The 22,190-nt window shown below is 35.9% G+C and overlaps 1 long non-coding RNA gene across 1 annotated transcript in view; it reads right to left on the bottom strand.

Moving 5' to 3' along the window:
• Positions 1-18,754: 18,754 nt before the first annotated feature.
• The window catches only part of LOC140527095 (uncharacterized), an 89,156-nt gene continuing 85,720 nt past the window's right edge, over positions 18,755-22,190 (bottom strand). Inside the window, exon 2 of the long non-coding RNA XR_011974676.1 lies at positions 18,755-19,709. This is a non-coding gene — a long non-coding RNA (uncharacterized lncRNA). The remainder of the gene's footprint in view (positions 19,710-22,190) is intronic.

Genomic DNA, 22,190 nt, shown 5'->3' with positions numbered 1-22,190 from the left:
AGATGGTTTCAAAATAAAGCACTTTGTACACCCTAACAGGCTACATAAAAATGAACTATTCAGCCAGGAGAGAGTCTGTTCACACATCAGCAAGATACACTTGAAAGGGTGGGAGGTTAAACTCAATGTAGGTTTGGTGGGAAGTCATAGGTTATCCACTGGAAGTTATCTTCCCAAAAGGATCAAAGAGATGGGATTCCTAAATTTAGCCACTTGGGCCCTATGCTCAGCTCAAATTTTGGCTGCATGGGTGACCTTTTGGGACTGCCAACCAAAGAAATAGGCAAGCCTACCATTACCTCTTTCTTGGGCCACCACTTACCCTAGTGTCCAGCCACACTGCCCACCAGCTTACTCAGCATGGAGAAGCACTAGCAAGCAGCTGGATGACAAGGGATATAACAAACAAGTGCCAGTTGATTCATTTATAAAAGGAAAAATGAGTTTTAAATAGAGAGCATCATAATTATCCTAAAGATTATTACTGGAACATTGAATTAGAAAATTAAGTATGTTCATTTTCTTTCTTACATCTACTTATATCTACCATTTACATTGACCAGGTCCAATACAAACATAGTCTGTCTAACATTAATTGGTTCATTTGTTAATCTCACCATTTCCCAAACATTCACTAAGTTCTGCTGCAGGTTTATAGGAAAATAGGATGCTAGGTAAGACAATTTGGCAGGGAGGGAAAATTAGATCCATAGGCACAGTGGCATAAATGTCACGATGTACCAGTCGGGTACCATTAGTGTAGCTATGTGACTCAGGGGATAGATTACTGGGCCTAGAGTCAGGAAGACAAGTTCAAATCCAACCTCAGACACTTATTAGTTTATAATCCTGGGCAAGACACTTCACCTCTGTTTGCTTCAATTTCCTCAACTATAAAATACTATAAGTAAATACTATAAGTAAAATACTATAAAATAGCACTTACTTGTTCTGAGGATCAAAAGAAATAACATTTTTAAAGTGCTTAACACAACATTTGTCACATAGAAGATGATACACAAATGCCAATTATTATTATTTCATACCTTTGAGATGGGATTTAGGATCATGGAATCATAGACCTAGAGGTAAAAGGAACTTCAGAAGACATCTAATTCAAGCTTCTCATTTTACAGATGAGAAAATTAAGGTTCAATAACTACCCATAATTTTAAAAACTTTAACATGAAAGAATCTGCCCAAGATGATTTTGGTTACAGTGTTCAGAAGTATAGCATTTTGGAGCTAAAAGGAGAGCAAAGAGCATCTAATCCAATTCCTTGATTTTACCAACAGAGAAATTAAAGTCCATAGAGGTGGAGTAATTTGCTCAATGCTACATATTATTTATTGGGATTGATCTGAGGACTAGGTACTGGAATTAGAACCTCCATCTTTTGTTCAGGACTTTTCCACTTCACCAATGCTGCCAAAGCCCTCTACTATAAGGATCTGACTTTGTATGTAGAAGACAAGTCTCTTCAAGAAGCTTATTGTCTAGATTTTTAAGCAACTTTAAAAAATGGGCCCACTCATATCCAAAATGACACTCCTAGACACCCATGTTTCTTTAAGGATGTTATACACAATGTTCCCATTTTTATTTTTAATTTGGCATGAAAGAACCATAAACAAGCAACAAATTATAATATTGAACATATAGGGCAGAATTTTCTATTGTATTCAAAATTTACAACAAAATTAAAATCAATACATAGTTAATGAAACACATTGGTTATTGTGGTTTTCAGCAAGTTTAAATAAATTTAAAAGAAAGTTTACATTAAAAGTTTTAATTAAGATCATAGGAACCTAGAACCACAGATTTAGAACATGAAGGAGCCTTGGGAATCATTGAGTTTAACTTGCTTATTTTTTTTATAAATGAAGAAACTGAAGTCGCTTATGTTAAATACCTAAAGTCACACAACTAGGACATATCTAAGGCAAGATTTGAACCTAGGCCTTCTTGACTTTAGATCCAACACTGTATCTATATCGCCACACTTTGGATTAGTACACTTTTATACTACCAAATAAAATTTGTTTTTTCTTTTCTCACTTTGTTAATCTTCTTGTATCTAGAATCAGCATTATTTTCAGTAATTTTCCTTGAGATGAAGTACCATTTCATTATTATGTCACATACACACAAACACTGTTGAATGTGTAATAGTAGGAGTAGCTGACACTCGTGCAGTTTTGCAAAGTGCTTTACCAACATAGACACAAAGCACCCATCATAGGATACCACTTGGGCTTTGAGGGCTCATAGGGAAGGTCAGTAAGAAACCTGCAGTGAGATAGCTAATGTCCTTCTGTTCAGGAACTAAGTTTCTATGACTGAAAAACAGAGGATAAGCTTCTCCTCTGTAAGGGAAAGCTGTGGTTATCTGGAATGCAGTTTCTGATGATAATTCTTCAGAGATATGTGCTGGAACCAGGTCATACTGATTTAATCAACTGATTGTTAAGTTTTTGGTGTGACCATTTATACCTCTGAAATTGGCAAATGCTGCAAATCAGAGCTCAATTTATTGTTCAACTGATAGTTAAGACTAAATGAAATGATGGGGAAACCATTAATAATACAGATGAAACTTGAAATTTAAAAGTGTGTTGTGAGTACTTGTTAAACATTTACCAGCACTCCATTGCTTCTCTGGAAATATTCTTCCTTCTTTCCAAAGTTCTTTTCCCTTCTCACTTTAAAGTGTTGGAGGAACCAATACTACTAAGTCAAACGGGGAGAATCTAGCTCACTAAGTCCTATTTTGCTATCTTAGCTCAAAACTAAGCTTCTCCTAGCAACAATAGAATGGAAATCAAACATTAGAATGATAAAATATGCTAATCTTTAGCATGTTTCCATAATCACATGATCATGCCAAAGAACCATATGTACATAAGAACCTTAACCTAAAAAAAAAAGAATTAGCTGATAGGAAGTAAAAGGTATCCCTGTTGCCCAGGAAATGTCTTCCATGGCCAGTTTCCACTTGCACCTAATACTCAGATCCAGGCATTGTATCATCTCAGAAATTTTATCTACGCTTTCCTTTCTACATTAATGCCAAATTCAGGAAAACTCCATTAATCACATACCAGCTGCTGTCTTGCCATCTCTATTTTAGTTTTTGTATTGGTGGATATGAAATGAGAAATACATATTACTCAGATATTGGCACATAGTTGGATGGGTAGCTAATTGCATTAGTCCATCAATATGTTTGGCTCAGACAGACATTGCATACGGACTGTGAGCTGGGTTCACAGTTAAATAGGAGGAAGAGATTAGGCTGAATCACTTTGGGGACAGTGCACAGCAATTATAATAATCCCAAGCTACTTGCTGCCACAGAAGTCAATGCTTTCATGTCCAATATTCTCTTAGTAATGTTATGAATCATATGTCAAAACCTCAGAAGAAACACACTTGTGGGAAATGCAGAAAAGCAATAGAAAAATTAGGACACATGAGTATAAATAGGCTATATCCACAAAATATTAAAATCAAGAAGTGATGAAAAGAAAACTGGGGTCGAAACATCCAGTTTCATAGTATCACAGATCATGAATTAGAAGTCACCTTAAAGGCCATGAAGTTCAATTTCTCATTTTAATATGAGAAAACTGAGACTCAAATTGGTTAAGTGAATTATCCATGGTAATTCATGAATGGTAATAAATGAATGAGGTAGGATTTGAACTCAGGTTTTCCTGGTTCCATGCCCACTACTCTGCAGATACCTAAAGAAAACAGCCTCTCCACCAAGGAATTAAACCCACTCTACTAAGGAAGAAGATATTCTAACTCTTCTTCCTGTGCTTACTATGTGTGTGAGATCTTGAGCTAGTTACATTACCACTGTCATTCAGACAAATTTGGGGCTTGGATTAATTAGCCTGCCTATACAATTCCTTTTCAGCTATATATCTATGATCCCATGAAGTGGAAGACCTCTGGAGTGTTGACTAGATTCTCTTTAGAAAGCACAAAGATCAAGCAGGATGAGAATGCCTGGGTGTGTTATGAGTTACACCATAGGAATACATTGTCATACTGGTTAAAGTGGAGATCCATCAAAGTTATGAATTTGGTACGGCCGACGTACATTTTTCTTCATGGTGGAGAAGACAATATTATCTTTCATGCTAGACTGCAAGCTTCTCTACATCAGCAAACACTGTGCTAACCACTATTATCCCCACAAGAGTCATTTCAAAGCCAGCCATTCAGAATTAGCTCAGTTAATGTTTGTCCTTAATGATGGTTGTGATAATCTCGTTCTGTCCCCTATTCCACCCTGTAGGTATTAGCCAGTACAGTCAGTTTTATTTCTTTTAATAAAACTATTATATCCTCTGATCAAGCCTTTCTAATTAAAAAAAAAGAAATTAAGGCAGAAGTGAACAAAATGGACGTATATACTGACCATCTTCTATCAAAATCAATAAAATGACAGCTTGAAAATTTAAGGCTCAAATACACATTCATTTCACCATTTAGCATAGAATTGGCTTTCTGAGTCTAAGGTATACAGACGGTACATAGGACTATCCTAAGGGATTTATGGGTAGATTTCTGGGGCTTCATGAAATTGGGTTTTCTAAAATATTTTGATTACTGCCTTTCAGTATAATTGGTTGGTTTCTTTTGTGATTCTGTAATTTTTTTTGTATGCATCAAAATGGATGAGACTATGGGATTCACCAGAATGCCAAGGTGCCCATGAGATAAAGGAAAGTTAAGCATCTCTGGCCTAGAATAAGGGCTTTGTGACTTACCATGTCTACCTTTGGAGGACCAGACTAGCTAAGCTCAGAGATGCTCAACATTGGGTTGGATGTAGGGTTACAAAAGTTTTAGCCACAAAAATTCTAACAGATGATCTAAAAGTTGTGGAGAGGTTATGATCAGTGTCAGCATACGGTAGAAACACACAGACAAAATCATCTGCTTTTCAAAATATTAACAGATAATGAAAATTCAAAATGGGTTGGGTATCAGAGAAATATTTGGTGAGCATTATAAAGTCCAAAACCAGAGGATACGGTTGAGAGTCTTCCGGGTTCCACATTCACTTTAGCAAAGAGCAAGTAAAGGAAATTCAAGCCTTAGGCACACAACTGCTCAGACATGTAGCATTCTAAGCATAATAACTTTTGCAAAGGTGCCATAAAAGAACAGCAAGTCATTTTAATAGAATAAAAATCTTTTTCTACTCTACAGAGTTACAAAACTATTTCAAAGGCCATTCACTGAAGGCCCAAAAGGAAGGTTTTAAGTTTTTAAAAGGTAGTTTAAGGAAAGACAGGAATCAATGGCTCAAAGAGAAAGGAAAAAGAATTTCACTCACAATGAGAAACATGTTTTTAAAAATAAAGAAATCAGACCCTTTACTGTAGGGAAAGTGAGAAAATGGGACAATTCTTGTCTTCACATTGACAGTTAGAATGGATTAAAATTTTTAGAAGACAAAGGCATAAGAGATTGCGTGGTTTCCTCCTTGGGAACAAAGAAAAACCAGCGAGAGGGACTGAGAGAAATATAGAGCTGGCTTCAGGACAGAAAGACCTGGATTCAGGTATTGCCTCTGACACAAAGTAGTTGTGTGACCCTGGATAAGTCATTTAGCCTCTCCATAACACAATCACTAAGATATTAAGTCACAAAGAAGGTTCAAACTTGAATTTGTAGAAGGAGCTTCTTCTTTCAGAAATTCCTGGCCCTATCTATACCAATAAAATCACAAGCCCTTCTTCTATTTAAATTAAAGATAAGTAGTACTTGGGACTTTTCTGCAGTCAGAAAATTGGATCAGTTGCCACAGTGTTCATTTCATGGATAGATTCAATAATAAGAACTTGTTTTTGTAAATGTTTTATAAATAAATGAATATGTCCAAGAGATGAGATTGTATATTATGAGGGGAAAAAAGTAAAATGAACCTGAATGGATTTCTGAAGTACATCAGAAGCATGACAACTAACCCAAGGTGATGAGGACAAGGACTTTGCCTCAGGGCACCAGATGTAGAGGGCAATGACAAAACTTGAAATTCTTTAGTAGCATAGAGAAAAAAAGTGCTTAGCCCTTACTTAATGAGGATATTTAAAATACGAAATAACTCGATATAGAGAGGGCAGTGGATGGAGTGCAAGGCCTGGAGTCAGGAAAACTTGAGTTCAAATGTGGTCTCAGACACTTACGAGCAGTGTGACTCTGGGCAAATCACTTAATCCTGATTGCCTCAGTTTCCTCATCTGTAAAATGAGCTAGAGAATGAAATGGCAAACTACTCTAGTATCTTTGCCAAGAAAACCCCCAATGGAGTCACACAATCAGATAAGACTGAAATGACTAGATAACAAAGATATAGCAAAGGGTTCTGCCCTTGCCCTGTTTGACTACTCCAAGTAATGGTTTCACAATAGTGTCCCACAGGATACTCTTCTTAAGGGTGTTTTTTGTAATTTTTTAACATTTTCATTTAAAGTTTAGAGTTTCAAATTCTATCCCTCCCTCTCTTTCTACTCTTTTCCTTCTCTGAAACGCAAAGTAATAAAATGTAGGTTATACATGTGCAATTATGTAAAATATTTCCATTTTAGTCATTTTGTATAAGAAGACTTGAATAGAAGAAAACTGAAAGAAAGTAAAAAATAGTATCCTTCAGTCTGTATTCAATAAATATCAGTTCTCTCTCTGGAGGCAGACAGGCAACATTAGTTCTTTGGGATTTTCTCGGATCTTTGTTTTGCTGAAAATAACTAAGTTATTGATACTGTGCACAAAATTCTTCTGTTTCTTTTGACTTCACCATGCATCAGTTCATGCAAGTCTTTCCTGGTTTTTCTGAAATCAACCTGCTTGTCATATCATACAGCACAATAATATTCCATTACAATCATGTGTCACAGCTTGTTTAGCTATTCCTCAATTGATGGGCATCCTTTTGATGTCCAATTCTTAGCCACCAAAAAAAATTTTTTGTACAAATAGGTCCTTTTCCTATTTTTTTATGTCTTTGGGATATTGACCTAGCAATGGCATTACTGGATCAAAGAATACACACAGTTTTGTTTTGTTTTGTTTTGTTTTTGTTTGTTTGTTTTTATTGAACAGTTAACAAAAGGTTTATTTAGCTCTTCTATATCAAGGATACATAACAAGAATACAATAGCTCTTAACTCTCCTCAAAGTTACCTGAAAATAAACCTCATAAGCAGAGCGGGATGTGGTGATTCTCTTGGTTGTCAGACACTTTAGTTGGAGAGGTCCTAATCCCTTTAGGATGGGACTTTTTATGAACCTAGGTAACCAAGGATACCCAGTCAACATAGCCAGCCAAGAAGCTTTTTGAGCCTTGCCTACCTCAAGACTAATCTAGTGCTAGCATTGTTGTCTTTTCTTTTTTTTCTTTTTAATCTTTAACATTCATTTTCACAAAATTTTGGTTCCAAATTTTCTCCCCATTTATCCTCTCCCCCACCCCAAAACATCGAGCATTCTGAATGTCCCTATCACCAATCTGCCCTCTCTTCTATCATCCCTCCCTTCCCTTGTCCCCATCTTCTCTTTTGTCCTGTAGAGCCAGATAACTTTCTATACCCCATTACCTGTATTTCTTATTTCCTAGTAGCAAGAACAGTACTCGACAGTTGCTCCTAAAACTTTGACTTCCAACTTCGCTTCATCCCTCCCTCCCCACTCATTCCCTTTGGGAAGCAAGCAATTCAATATAGACCATATCTGTGTAATTTTGCAGATGACTTCCATGATAGTTGTGTTGTGTAAGACTAACTATATTTCCCTCCATCCTATGCTGCCCCCCATTGCTTCTATTCTCTCTTTTGATCCTGTCCCTCCCCAAGAGTGTTGACTTCAAATTGCTCCCTCCTCCCATTGCCCTCCCTTCCATCCTCTCCCCCACCCTGCCTATCCCCTTCTCCCTGACTTTCCTGTATTGTAAGATAGGTTTTCATACCAAAATGAGTGTGCATTTTATTCCTTCCTTTAGTCAAATGTGATGAGAGTAAACTTCATGTTTTTCTCTCACCTTCCCTCTTTTTCCCTCCACTAAAAATTCTTTTGCCTGCCTCTTTTATGAGAGATAATTTGCCGCATTCCATTTCTCCCTTTCTCCTCCCAATATATTTCTCTCTCACCCCTTGATTTCATTTCTTTTAAGATATGATCCCATCCTATTCCATTCACTCTGCGCTCTGTGTGTGTGTGTGTGTGTGTGTAATCCCACCAAATACCCAGATACTGAAAAGTTTCAAGAGTTACAAATATTGTCTTTGCATGTAGGAATGTAAACAGTTCAACTTTAGTAAGTCCCTTATGACTTCTCTTTGCTGTTCACCTTTTCATGCTTCTCTTCATTCTTGCGTTTGAAAGTCAAATTTTCTTTTCAGCTCTGGTCTTTTCACCAAGAATGCTTGAAAGTCCTCTATTTCATTGAAAGACCATTTTTTCCCCTGAAGTATTATACTCAGTTTTGCTGGGTAGGTGATTCTTGGTTTTAGTCCTAGTTCCTCTGACTTCTGGAATATCCTATTCCACGCCATTCAATCCCTTAATGTAGAAGCTGCTAGATCTTGTGTTATCCTGATTGTATTTCCACAATACTTGAATTGTTTCTTTCTAGCTACTTGCAATATTTTCTCTTTGGCCAGGGAACTCTGGAATTTGGCCACAATTGTTCCTAAGAGTTTCTCTTTTTGGATCTCTTTCAGGTGGTGATCTGCAGATTCCTTGAATACTTATTTTGCCCTCTGGTTCTAGAATCTCAGGGCAGTTTTCTTTGATAATTTCATGAAAGATGATGTCTAGGCTCTTTTTTTTGATCATGGCTTTCAGGTAGTCCCATAATTTTTAAATTGTCTCTCCTGGATCTATTTTCTAGGTCAGTTGTTTTTCCAATGAGATATTTCACATTATCTTCCATTTTTTCATTCTTTTGGTTTTGTTTTGTGATTCCTTGGTTTCTCATAAAGTCATTAGCCTCCATCTGTTCCATTTTAATTTTGAAAGAACTATTTTCTTCAGTGAGCTTTTGGACCTCCTTTTCCATTTGGCTAATTCTCCTTTTGAAAGCATTCTTCTCCTCATTGGCTTTTTGAACCTCTTTTGCCAATTGAGTGAGCCTATTTTTCAAGGTGTTATTTTCTTCAGCATTTTTTTGGGTCTCCTTTAGCAAGGTGTTGACCTGCTTTTCATGCTTTTCTTGCATCTCTGTCATTTCTCTTCCCAGTTTTTCCTCCACCTCTGTAACTTGATTTTCAAAATCCTTTTTGAGCTCTTCCATGGCCTGAGCCCATTGAATATTTATTTTAGATGTTTGGGATACAGAAGCCTTGACTTTTATGTCTTTCCCTGATGGTAAGCATTGTTCTTCCTCATCAGAAAGGAAGGGAGGAGACACCTGTTCACCAAGAAAGTAATTTTCTATGGTCTTATTTTTTTCCCCTTTTCTGTGCATTTTCCCAGCAAGTTATTTGACTTCTGAGTTTCCTTTCCACACCCACCTTGCCTCCAGATCTGCCCAGCTAGTGCTTGGGGGCTGAGATTCAAATGCTGCTTCCCAGCCTTAGGGCCTTCATTGGGGGCGGGGTTGCTATTCAGTGTGAGATTAAGTTCAGCTGCTCAGGTGGGGACAGGGCAGCCTCAGAAGGCGTGGTTCTCTCAGGGGGTTTATGCAGAGACCTTCAACAATGGATCCGAGCTCCTGCCTGCTTTTGGAGCCCTTGTCTGCTGCTGCCTCCACAGCTGCCTCCTGAGGGGGCCTGAGTTATGGAGACACCCTGCTCCCATCCTGGCCTGCCAAAGAGACCCTCTCACCGACCTTTGGTGCCTGTGGGTGGAGGGACCTGCGCCACAGCTGGAGTTTCTATCCCTGAAGCCTGCTCGGATCTGCTCCTCTCAGTGCCGCTTGGCCAAGGCAGGGCTTGGCTCTGCTCCTGGACCTTTTGGGTCAGTTTTTCAGGTCTCTCTGGAACAGAAATCTCCTCCACTCCATTGTTCTGTGGCTTCTGCTGCTCCAGAATTTGTTGGGAGTTCTTTAAAGGTATTTTATGGGCTGGGGGTTCAGAGCTAGTATATGTGTATCTTTCTACTCTGCCATCTTGGCTTCTCTCCCTATACACAGTTTTATACTCCTATGGGCATAGTTCCAAATTGCTCTCCAGAATAGTTGGGTCAGTTCACAACTCCACCAACAGTATACTAGTGTTTTAGTTCTCCCACATCCCTTCCAACATCTAACATTTCTTTTTTTTTGTCATGTTAGCTACTCTGACAGGTGTGAAATAGTACCTCAGAGTTGTTTTAACTTGCATTTCTCTGATCAATAGCAATTTAGCACTTTTTTCATATGTCTACAGATAGCCTTGATTTCTTTGTCTGAAAATTGTCTGTTCATATACTTTGACCATTTGTCAATTGGGGAATGACTTGTGTTTTTATAAATTAGACTCAGTTCTCTAAATATTTGAGAACCTTTATCAGAGGTATTTATTGCAAAAATTTCCACAAATTTTCTGCTTCCTTTATAATTTTGGCTGCATTGGTTTTGTTTGTGCAAAAACTTCCAAGTTTTATATAATAAAAATTGTCTATTTTAAATTTTGTAATGCTCTCTATATCTTCTTTGGTCTTAAATTTTTCCCTTATCCATAAATCTGACAGATAAACTATTCCATGCTCTCTTAATTTATGGTATCACCCTTTATTCATAAATTATGTACCCATTTTGACCTCATTTTGTTGTATAATGTGAGATGTTGGTCTATACTGGTCTACACTGGTTTTTTGCCAATTTTGTAGTTTTTCTAGGAGTTTTTTGTCAAATAATAAGTTTTTTGTTCTGAAAGTTTGGATCTTTGGGTTTATCACATACTAGATTACTATAGTCACTTACTATAATGTGATTTGTACCTAATCTATTCCACTGATCCACCACTGTATATCTTAGTCAATACCAGATTATTTTGCTAATTCTCACCTTGAGATCTGGCATGGCTAACCCACATTCTTTCTCATTTTTTAAATTGATTCCCTTGATATCCATGGGCTTTTGTTCTTCCAGATGAATTTTATTATTATTTGTAGCTGTAAAATATATTTTCTTTACACCTTGGTTGGTATGGCACTGGATAGATTTAAGTAGAATTGTAATTTTAATTATATTGGCTTTTTCTAGTCATAAGCAATTAACATTTTTCCAATGGTTCAGAATCTTATTTTATTCATGTTAAAAGTATTTTGTAGCTTTATTCATATAATTCCTGGGTTTGGTTTTGGCAGGTAGACTCCCAAGTATTTTATATTGTTTAGAGCCATTTTAAATGAAATTTCATTTTATATCACTTGTTGCTTAAAATTTTTGGTAATATACAGAAATGCTGGTGATTTATATGGATTTATTTTGAATCCTTCAACTTTGCTAAAATTTGTTAATGATTTCAAGAAGTTTTTTACTTGATTCTCTAGGATTTTCTAAGTATAACATCATATCATCTGCAAAGAGTGATAGTTTTGTTTCTTCATTGCCTATTCTAATTCTTTTAATTTCTTTTTCTTATTGCTTTAGCTAACTTTTTTAGTACGATATTAAATAATAGAGGTGATAATGATAATCTTTGCTTCACCCTGATTGTATTGGGAAAGAGTCTAGCTTGTCTCCATTATAGAAAATGCTTGCTGGTGGTTTGAGATAAATATTTCTTATCATACTAAGGTAAGCTCAATTTATTCCTCTGCTCTCTAGTGCTTTTAATAGGAATGAGTGCTGTATTTTGTCAAAGGTTTTTTCTGCATTTATTGAGATAATCATAAGATTTCTGTTGGTTTTATTATTGATATGGCCAATTATGCTAATTGTTTTCCTTATTTTGAACAAACCTTACATTCCTCATTTAAATCTCACCTGATCATAGTGTATGATCCTTGTGATATACTGCTGTCATCTCTTTGCTAGTATTTTATTCAAAATTTTTGCATCAATATTCATTAGGTAAATTGGTTTATAATTTTCTTTCTCTGTTTTGGCTCTTCCTGGTTTAGGTATCACTAACATATTTGTGTTGTAAAAGGAATTTGGTAAGGCTCCTTCCTTGCCTTTTTTTCCAAATAGTTTATATAATATTGAGATTGATTATTCTTTAAATGTGTATTAGAATTTCTTATGAATTCATCTGGTCCTGGATATTTTTCTTAGGAAGTTCATTAATGGTTGTTCAATTTCTTTTTCTAAGATTAAGTTAAGTATTTTTTTTCTTCTTCTGTTAATCTGGGTAATTTATATTTTTATAGATATTCATCCATTTCATTTAGAATGTCAAATTTATCGGCATATAATTGGACAAAATAGTTCCTAAGAATTTTCTTAATTTTCTCTTTATTGGTAGTGACTTCACCCCTATATTTTTGATACTAGCAATTTGGTTTTCTTCATTCCTTTCTTTTCTAAACCAATTTAATCAATAGTTTATCTATTTTATTGGTATTTTCTGTAAAACCAGCTTCTAGTTCAATGATTTTCTTTCAGTTTTATTAATCTCTTCTTTGATTTTCAGGATTTCCAATTTGCTTTTTAATTGGGAATTTTAAATTTGTTCCTTTTTTAGTTTTTTTAATTGAATGTCCAATTCATTTATCTGATTTTTCTCTCTTTCATTGATGTAAGCAATTAGAGCTATAAATTTTCCCCTTAGTACTACTTTGACTGCATCCCATAAGTTTTGGTATGTTGTCTCATTGTAGTCATTTTCTTTAATGAAATTATCAAATGTGCCTGTTTTGCTCTTTGACCCACTTGCTTTTTAGAATTAGATTAATTTCGGATTCACTTTTCATCACTCTTTCCATTGTTCACAATTGAATGTAATTTTTATTGCATTATCATCTGAAAAGAATACTTTTCCTATTTCTGCTTCTCAGCATTTGGTTGTGAGGTTTTATGTCCTAATACACGATCCATTTTTCTGTAGGTGCCACATACTGTTGAGAAAAAATGTATATTCCTTTTGATTCCCATTCAATTTTCTCCAAAGATCAATCATGTCTACCTTTTCCAGAATTTTATACACCTCCTTAAACTTCTTTCTTATTTATTTTTTGGTTAGATTTATCTAGTTCTAAAAGGAAAAAGTTGAGGTCCCCTACTAGTACAGTTTCATTATCTGTTTCTTTCTATAATTCATTCAACTTTTTCAAACATTTAGATGCTATGCCATTTGTTGTATATATGTTTAGCATTGATATGATTTCATTTTCTATGGTACCTTTCAGATCTCTTTTTGCTCTTGCTTTGTCCAAGATAATGATTTCTTTGCTTGCTTTTTTTTTTTTTTTTTTGCTTCAGTTGATGCATAATAGATTTTGCTCCAGTCCCTTACCTTTACCGTCGGTGTATCTCTTTCTTTCCAATGTGTTTCTTGTAAACTACACATTGTAGGATTTGAGTTTTTAATGCATTCTACTGTCTGCTTCCATTTTATATGTGAGTTCATCTCATTCACATGTATAGTTAATATATTTAACTATTTCCCTCCATACTATTTTTCATTTGCTTATTCCCCTCTCTCTTACCCTCCCCCCACTCTTTCCCTCCTCACTAATGTTTTGCTTCTGATCACTGCCTTCCCCAATATATGCTCCCTTTTAGCAGCCCTCTCTCCCCCTCCTATTATCTCCATCCTTTTTACTTCTTTAAAGGGTAAGATAGATTTCTATATCCAACTGAAAGTGTATGTTACTCCCTTTTTGAGCCAATTATGATGAGAATAAAGTTTAAGCTTTGCCTGACCACTCCTCTTGTTCTCCTCCATTACAATAGCTTTTTCATGTCTTTTTTATGTGGGATAATTTACCCCATTCAGTTTCTCCCATCTTTCTTCCAGTGCAATTTTCTTTCTCACCTCTTTATTTTGTTTTCGGGGGTATCATACCATCAAAGTCTCCTTATATCCACACCTTCTATCTACATGTACTCCATCTAATTGCTCTTATAGTAATAAAGTTGTTAAGAGTTAAAAATATTTTCTTACCATATAGAAATAAAAACACTTTTACCTTATTGAATTTCTTGTTTTCTCTTTTTTCTTGTTTACCTTTTTATATTTCCCTTGAGTCTTATATTTGGAGATTAATTTTTTTTAATTCCTATCTGGTCTTATAATTAGAAATGTTTGAAAGATCTCTATTTCATTAAATACATAATTTTTTTTCTCTGAAAGATTATATTCAATTTTGTGGGGTAAGTGATTCTCAGTTGTAATTCTAACTCCTTTCCCTTCAGGTATATCATATTCCAAGCCCTCCAGAGCTTTACCATGGAAGCTGCCAAATCCTGTGTAATCCTGTGTAATGAAGCTCCATGATATCTGAATTGTTTCTTGTTGACTATTTGCAGTACTTTCCCCTTGATCTGTGGGCTCTAAATTTGACTATGATGTTCCTAGGAGTTTTCATTTTAGTATCTCTTTCAGTTGGTGATTGATGGATTCTTTCAATTTCTATTTTGGCTTTTGGTTCTAATATATGAAGGCAGTTTATTTGTTTTTTATGTAACTTCTTGAGTGATGTCCAGGAATTTTTTTATCATTGCTTTTGGTAATACGATAATTCTCATATTATCTCTCATGGATGTGTTTTCTAGGTCAATTGTTTTTCCAATAAGAAATTTTACCTTTTCTCTTTCTTTTTACCTTTTGATTTTGTTTTATTGTATCTTGATGCCTCATAGTCATTAGTTCCTACTTGTTCAATTCTAATTTTAAGGAATTATTTTCTTCAGTGAACTTTTGTACTGTGTTTTCCATTTGACCAATTTTATTTTTTAGAGAGTTAGTTTCCTTGGTAAATTTTTGTATATCTTTTCTCATGCTATTGACTCTTTTCATGTTTCTCCTGTATTACTCTCATTTCTTTCCCCAATGTTTCTTCTACTTCCCTAATTTGCCTTTTAAAATCCCTTTTAAGTCCTTACAGGAATTCTTTTTGGGTCTGACACCAAATTAATTTTTTTCTTTGAGGTTTCACATTTAACTGTTTTGACACAATTATCCTCTTCTAAGTTTATGTCTTAATCCTCCCTATCACCATAGTAATTTTCTATAACTCAGTTCTTTTTTGTTATTTTTATGCTCATTTTTCCTGCCTTTTTTTGTGACTTGGTGTTTTTATGTGAGAGTTGGGCTCTGGTTCTGCCCTGTCCCAAAATTTTTGTGCTGGGGCTCTACTGGTTTTCACTGGGCTTCAGGACTTAGCTGCTTATTTTTTCTAGAAGGTAGGCTTCCCTTCTTGCTTGTCCTGGGGGGGTTTAGGAGGCCTACTTGTTGGCCTCTCCCGGATGTAGGGTTTACCTGCTGGTCTGCCCCAGGGGTGGGGTCCTGCTACTGGGTTATTATGGAACCCAGGTCTCTCTGCTGGTATGCTTAAGGGCAAGGTCTTGCTGTTGGCCAACCCTGGGACCTGACTTCATCACTGGTCAGCAATGGGGTCAATGTCTGACTGGTAGCCTGTTCTGAGTTGCTGGGGTGGGGTCTTGATGAGCTGTATAGAATGCTTACTTGCCTAAGGGGCTCCTAGTTTGCCAGAGGTTGGGGCCTCACTGGTGGACTTGCAGCCTTGCTGCTGTCCTCCTGCCGCTGGTGCTCCTGGACTTGGTCCCCACTCCACCACCCCCTACCCCCCCTGCCCACATCAGTGAGGCAGACCTTTCCTGTAGGGCTGGTAAGCTGCTTCCATGCACCTAGACTAGTTCTAAGGCAGTTTTCTAATTGTTTGGAGGGGAATTGGAGATGGCTTCAAATGGTTCCTTCCTCACTTTGCCATCTTGGCCCTGGAAATGACCAGGTATTCTTCCTGTTAAACTGAGGAGATGTTTCATGATGTTTGTCCCAGATGCAGTTTGTGGAGCTTAGTCGAGGTGTGAAAATTCCTAATTATGGCTCTAAATAATTAGTCAACCAAAAAGCATTTATTAAGTGGCTACTATATTCCAGGCATTGTGACAGTCCTTATTCTATAAAAAAAAAAAAAAAAAAAAAAAAAAAAAACCTTACATTTTATTTGAGAAGACAATATGTACATGCGTAAATATACATAGAAATAGACAGAGAGAGAGAATAAAAATTTTTTTAAGTACAAGGTAGTTAGGAAGGGGAAGGGAAAGCAGTTGGAAAAACAAGGAAAGGCTTCATGTAGAAAGTCACCCTTGGGCTAAGTCTTGAAGGAAGTGGGCAATTCCATGAGGGAGAGGAGAAGAGGGATTGCATTCTAGTCACAGGCCATAACTAATGTAAAGACACAGAGAAAGAAGACAGAATGTCAAAGCAACTAGGTGATGGAGAACTCTGGTCATGTAGTCAAGAAGTTCTGAGTTGAAATCTGGCCTTACTAGCTCTATGATTCCTGTCTCCCTCAGTTTCTTCAACTGCAAAATGAGGATCATAGTACCACCTACAACCCAGGGTTATTATGAGAACCAAATGAGATAATATTCGCAAAGTGTTCCTCACAGTGTCTACCATATACAAGGCACTTAAAAACACTGCTTGTTTCCTTCCTTCCTTTTCATTTATAGGCTACAAAGAGAAGGCCAATTTGGCCAAGTGATAGTGCACATGCAAGAAGCATGAATAATGAGGTTTTACAATAAAGAGTTTTTAAAAGCCTAAAAGAGGAGCTCATATTTCATCTTAAAAGCAGTAGGGAGCCACCAAAGATTTCATACCCACTGGATACAGGCAGTAACTGACTTCAATCAAGGCAAAAGCATTCTTTACACTACAACATTTACATATTTAGCAAAACAGTGTGGTCTAGTGAATGGTCACGAGATTATCAGAACATTTGGGCTTTAGATGGAGCTCTGAAATTTATTGGTTGCAACTAATTATTTAAATGTTCTATTCCCTTTTTGACTACCTTTATACCCCAATTACTTCTCCCATATATTACTGCAAAAATGTCCTAACCTCTCTTCCTACATCCAGTTCTTACTCACTAATCTGGGTTGTTATCAGATTAATATTCTTTAAATCATCTTTTATCATTTTACTTCCCTGCTCAAATAGCTTTCCATTGTTTGATATATCAAATCCAAATTCCTTAATCTCACATTGAAGGCTCTCTGTCCTATCATTCCAAAATACCTTTCTAGCCTGAACTCCAATATCTAATATTTTAGTGAAACTGGATTATTCTCTATTTTCTGAAAACACAAGCCACCATTCAATCCCTTTGCATGAAGATACTAGCCTAAATATGTCATCTCTAGCAGGAGCAACTGGTTTTTAAATGTCTCTGAAATCTGCATTATGAATGAACAGCATTTTATTTGGGAGCAAAGAACTGCTAAAGATGTCTGAAGGTCTATTATGAATGTTTCCTTATCACGAAATGAAGACTTTGTCTCCCCTTCCAACACTGACTTTTTCATTTTAAAAACAGAGGACTCACTAATGGAATCTCAAAATTGTTCAGTCTTAATCTTTCTATGCCTGTCTGAGCCTCTCCTTATTTTTTCTTATTCATTAAAAAGATTGTTTTGTTCAAATTGCATTCATATCAGACACTTGCAAGTTTGATTATTTCTTCTAAGAATTGTAATAGATCATTTTTAAAGCAAATGCATAAGGCAACTATATGGTTAAGTTTTAAAATGAAATATTTTATAAACAGGAGTGGATTTTTTTTTAGATATTTTTTTCTTTTGGACAAAGAACAAAAGCCTTGAAATCTAAAACAAACATTTTACTAAAATTGATTACTTTCTAGAAGAAATGCACACCAAAGAAATTAAAGAGCATTCACATAATGCTATATGCATGATAGAAAAAAATGTTCTGAAGTAGGAGGCAATTTCAAGATATTTGAGATTCATAAAACACTGTCTTGCTCCTTTGCATTTTAGAAAAATCCATGATGTTTAAATTTGGTGTTGTACTCAAGGAGTGCACCTGGGTATTGGGGCTACAATTCATTCAGAATACTTTTTCAACATTTTCTTCAAACCCTCAGGAGACCTGACTGTAATTCACAAGTGATGAGAGGGCACAGGCATTGAAAGAATACAAAAAAAAGGGCCAAACTTAAAAGCGTTGTCTGAATTCATAAGGAGATGTGTATACAGTTACTTGTGAACTGTTTTAATGAATACTGAATCTATTGTCCTCCATGGAGAGTTCCTCTAATTATCAAATTGATTATGATGAAGCCAAACTGTGTCTGAACACATTTAGTGGAAAAATCCATACCACTTCCTTGCATTTGTGTTTCTTTAAGCAGAAGGTTCTTGGGGATGTGTCTGGGAATGATTCTTTTCATATTTTTTAAAGTAAATCATATTACAATGTTAAGAAAAACCTATTAATATTGTATTAAGAGATAGAAACATATTCCAGGATTCTGGGTTAGATTTCAGAAGGACCTCTCCAAATCATGGATCCAAGATCATTTTTTTCAATGAACCATTTCATGTATTTTAGTGACCACAGACAGTTTAAGTTTAAATGATTTAACTTTGGTAAAGTAAATGTATTAAAAGCAAGTAGTCCTCAGTTCTTATAAAAATGACATCTGACCCTGTTTTGTCCCTTATCTAAATGTTTTGTCTATTAACAGTGGTTAAAACAAGTAACTTACATTTTTACCATTAAAATCTTCCAAGGCATGTTTGATTTTTTAAAATTACCGTTTATTTCGGGGTTTTTTTTTTTGCTTGGAAGACATACTTGATTTCTTTAAATTACTGTTTATTTGGGGGTTTTTTGTTTGATGAGGATAAGACTTTGACAATTTAAAAGATATTTACATATTTTTTTAAATATTTAAAAAGAGCAAATACAAAAAATAATATGAAACTTGCACATGAAAAATATCTTTTTTTAAAAAGCAACTACTGAGACAATCTGTTTGGTCAGGGCAAAATTTGCTTTTGTGTTCTATATTAGTTGCTCATTTGTAAACAATTTACTAGAGAACACTAACAATAGTAACTGTGGAATCATCACATGCCCCCCAGAACTTTTCTGTGATTATCAGACAACTGCACATTGCCTGGTTATGGCTTAGCTCGCAAAGATGGTGATTTAGTTATTGCCCGTGAGCTAGAATGAAGTTTCTCACGTTGGGGACTCATTTCTGAAACATGAAGAGTTGACCAATTTTTTTTAATGTTTCAGAACTGTATTTAAAAAAAATAAGCGGCTATACTTTTCTATACTGCCACCTTCCTGTTAGGTAGAGAAGAACCTCAGTACCCAGTCTTTTACCAATCCTAGGCTCATGTTTTCTGCCCTTTCTAAAAGAACATAACACTATCGCAACTAAAGACATGAGCTGGTCCTAAACCCAGGAATCTCAGGGACTATTACTCCCATCAAGAAGAAAGTTCAGTTGAGTGGAAGATGAGCCCAGCCTAGTAGCAAAGTGAAAGTGGGGTTGAACCATCTAATTTATTCACCATAACTAGTTTCTACACATCCTTGGTCCCAGCAAGCTCACATCCAAATACAGCATTGATAAGTGATGAGGCCTCATCTCGGTTACTACTGGGATAAATCCATAAGGTCTTTATTCCTCTGAGTATTGATGCTGAGCAGGCTGCAAAATTCCACAACGAACTCAGTTCCTGGAGGTTCACCCTTCTGGCTTTTGGAATCTCAGAAGATCAAGGTTCCAGATTCATCACCTTTGCCAAAAATAAAAGAACAGATGATGAGGCAAAGGAATGAGGGCTCATTTTCAAGGAACCACATGTTGGCTCTGGTCTTTTAATGTCCTTTGAAAACATTGCCCCAGTTCTAGCTATGCAAATAATAAAGGTATCATTCGACATATGCTTAGCAGATTGGATCCAGTTACAAAATCTCTCCTAGGTTGTTCCATTAAATATCATCATGACTCTCCTAGCGCAGGGTCCTTGGTCTTTTCTATGTGGAAAACAGCAGCACAGGGACTCTATGCATGTGCCAGGCCCCTATTCCATTAGCAAATTAAGTTGATTGAGTTAGATGATTTGCTTATGGGAATTATAGAGCTACAATGTTTGTAGGAAGAATCACTCGTAAAGGTTCCTCCTAAAACCCTGAGAATAGTAAATGTAGCAGCCATCTCCCCGGGGAATCTCAGCTTGCCAGCATAGGAACAGTTAATGAGAATTAAATTAAAAGGAAATTTCAGTTAATAATTAAAATCTTGCAAAAAGTAGAAGTGGGCAAGTGGTCTACATCCATGCTATATTTTTGTTGAAAGACATGTCCTATTTTTTTCTGATAATTTTTGTTTATGATGTAATACTAAACTAAATGTTTTTTATAGGGGGTAATTATAGAAATTGGGCTAAATTTACAGTCATTTCTATAACTTTCTCAAAGGGGTTTGTGATCTCAATGCGACTATACCCTCCAGTGATAGAAATTATAATTCATTCATGTCTTCCAATTATCAGAAGGCTTCTCTCCATGTACTCTCATAAATTCAATACAGGGATCATCTTTTCTTTCTCTTGATGTTATGAAGATACCAGACTCAATGAATGAAGCTTGAGTTCAGTAAAAGAACTTCGTTATTCTCTATCTTTAGATAATTTTTGGAAAATACATTTTTATAGTGTGTACATTAGGAAGGTTGGCCAAATATACAGTGTCAAGAATCACTGTGCTGCTTCAGTTGCTCAAACCATGGTACAGATCTCACTAGCCAAGGAACTGACCTAATTTAGCTCCTAAGTATTTTGAGAATCAAGAGTAGTATAGCGCTTGCTTCCTAGCTGCTGTGGAAACTTAATCAATATGGTAGTTCTACCTATCTTAGCATCAACACTGGCTGGTGTCTGGAATAAAACATATTTTCCATTGGTTTATATAAGTGGATCTGTTTCCTTCTGATGGAATTTAAGCTCCTTGAGGGCATAGGATGTTCAATTTTTTAAAATCTCTTGCTTAGCACAGTGCCTCACTCATAGTAATGGTTTAATAAATGCTTGTTGGCTGATCAGTTCATTGCCTGGTAAGACACCGCAAGACACCTGTTTACCAGCAGCTATCCTAAACTCCCTCTCCTCACCCCAGCATGCTAAGGAGTTTCTTTATTATGCTAAAATATTTGATCTTGCGTATGTCTTAGCAGAATCTTATCATCTAGGAAAAGTTACCCATAAAATATCTCTTTGTTGATGCCTACATTGAAGGCCTTGTGAGTTTTATGCTTCCTGATTTTAAGTAATCAGGGGTGCTAACTCTGGTGTAGAGTTGGTGAGTCTTCCGTGTCCCTAGGTAATAGAATTCCATTATGAAATCTTTCTGGTCTGAATGTGTATGTGACAAGTTGGAACGAGTCAAAAGTCTTGTCTTGACTGACTTTTGATGAAATTTGGCTCTAAAATTAGTCTTTGCTTAACCTCCTATCTGAAGTTTCACATTCTGATGCTCCATCCTTATTATAGCTAAAGAGAAGAAAAGATAGAAAGTGTGTCACTACACTTTTCCTCTTCCATTCCAATAAGCCTCTCTAGCCATTTATACTTTAGTTGGCTTTAAGAGTCACTGTAGCAAAGTAGATTGAAGTGTTGGTCTTGGAGTCAGGAATATGTAGACTTAAATCATGCCTCTGAACCTTAATAGTTATGTGACCCTGGGAGAATCACTGAACCAAATCACTAGTGCCTCTGGAAATTCCCTGGAACTTAGAGTAGTTATAGATGCATTATGATCTTGGATGTTGGTTCTCATACCAGCAATTCTTTACATTGACAAAAATCAAGGAGTTTTGGTAATCATCCATGAAAATATCGCACCCCAGAAGATTTAGCCTGATGTCTTATTGTGGCACGGAAGTGATTTATTATAGCAAAAAAGAATACAACCTTATGGAAAATCCCAAAAAGATGGAAACATTTTCATTATGGGCCTAGTAAAGACGCATCACCCAAGAACCAACTTAAAAATTTGAATTAATTATCAGAAATTTGATCATGAGGGATGATGAGTTTGTGAAACTATCTACTAAGTTGTAGATAAGTTTCAATTGGCATTGATGGAGGGAAATTTTTAAACAAGAAGATACGCCTCAATTGAGACACTGAAAAGATCATCAAATAAGGATGCCAATGTCTCAACAAGAATATTTGGAATTCATGTGAACAAGATTATTTTTTAAACTGAGAAATTTC

The sequence above is a fragment of the Notamacropus eugenii genome, chromosome 2 (assembly GCF_028372415.1).
Source record: "Notamacropus eugenii isolate mMacEug1 chromosome 2, mMacEug1.pri_v2, whole genome shotgun sequence".
Taxonomy (NCBI): Eukaryota; Metazoa; Chordata; class Mammalia; order Diprotodontia; family Macropodidae; genus Notamacropus; species Notamacropus eugenii.
This window is presented reverse-complemented; position numbering and strand designations above follow the sequence as displayed.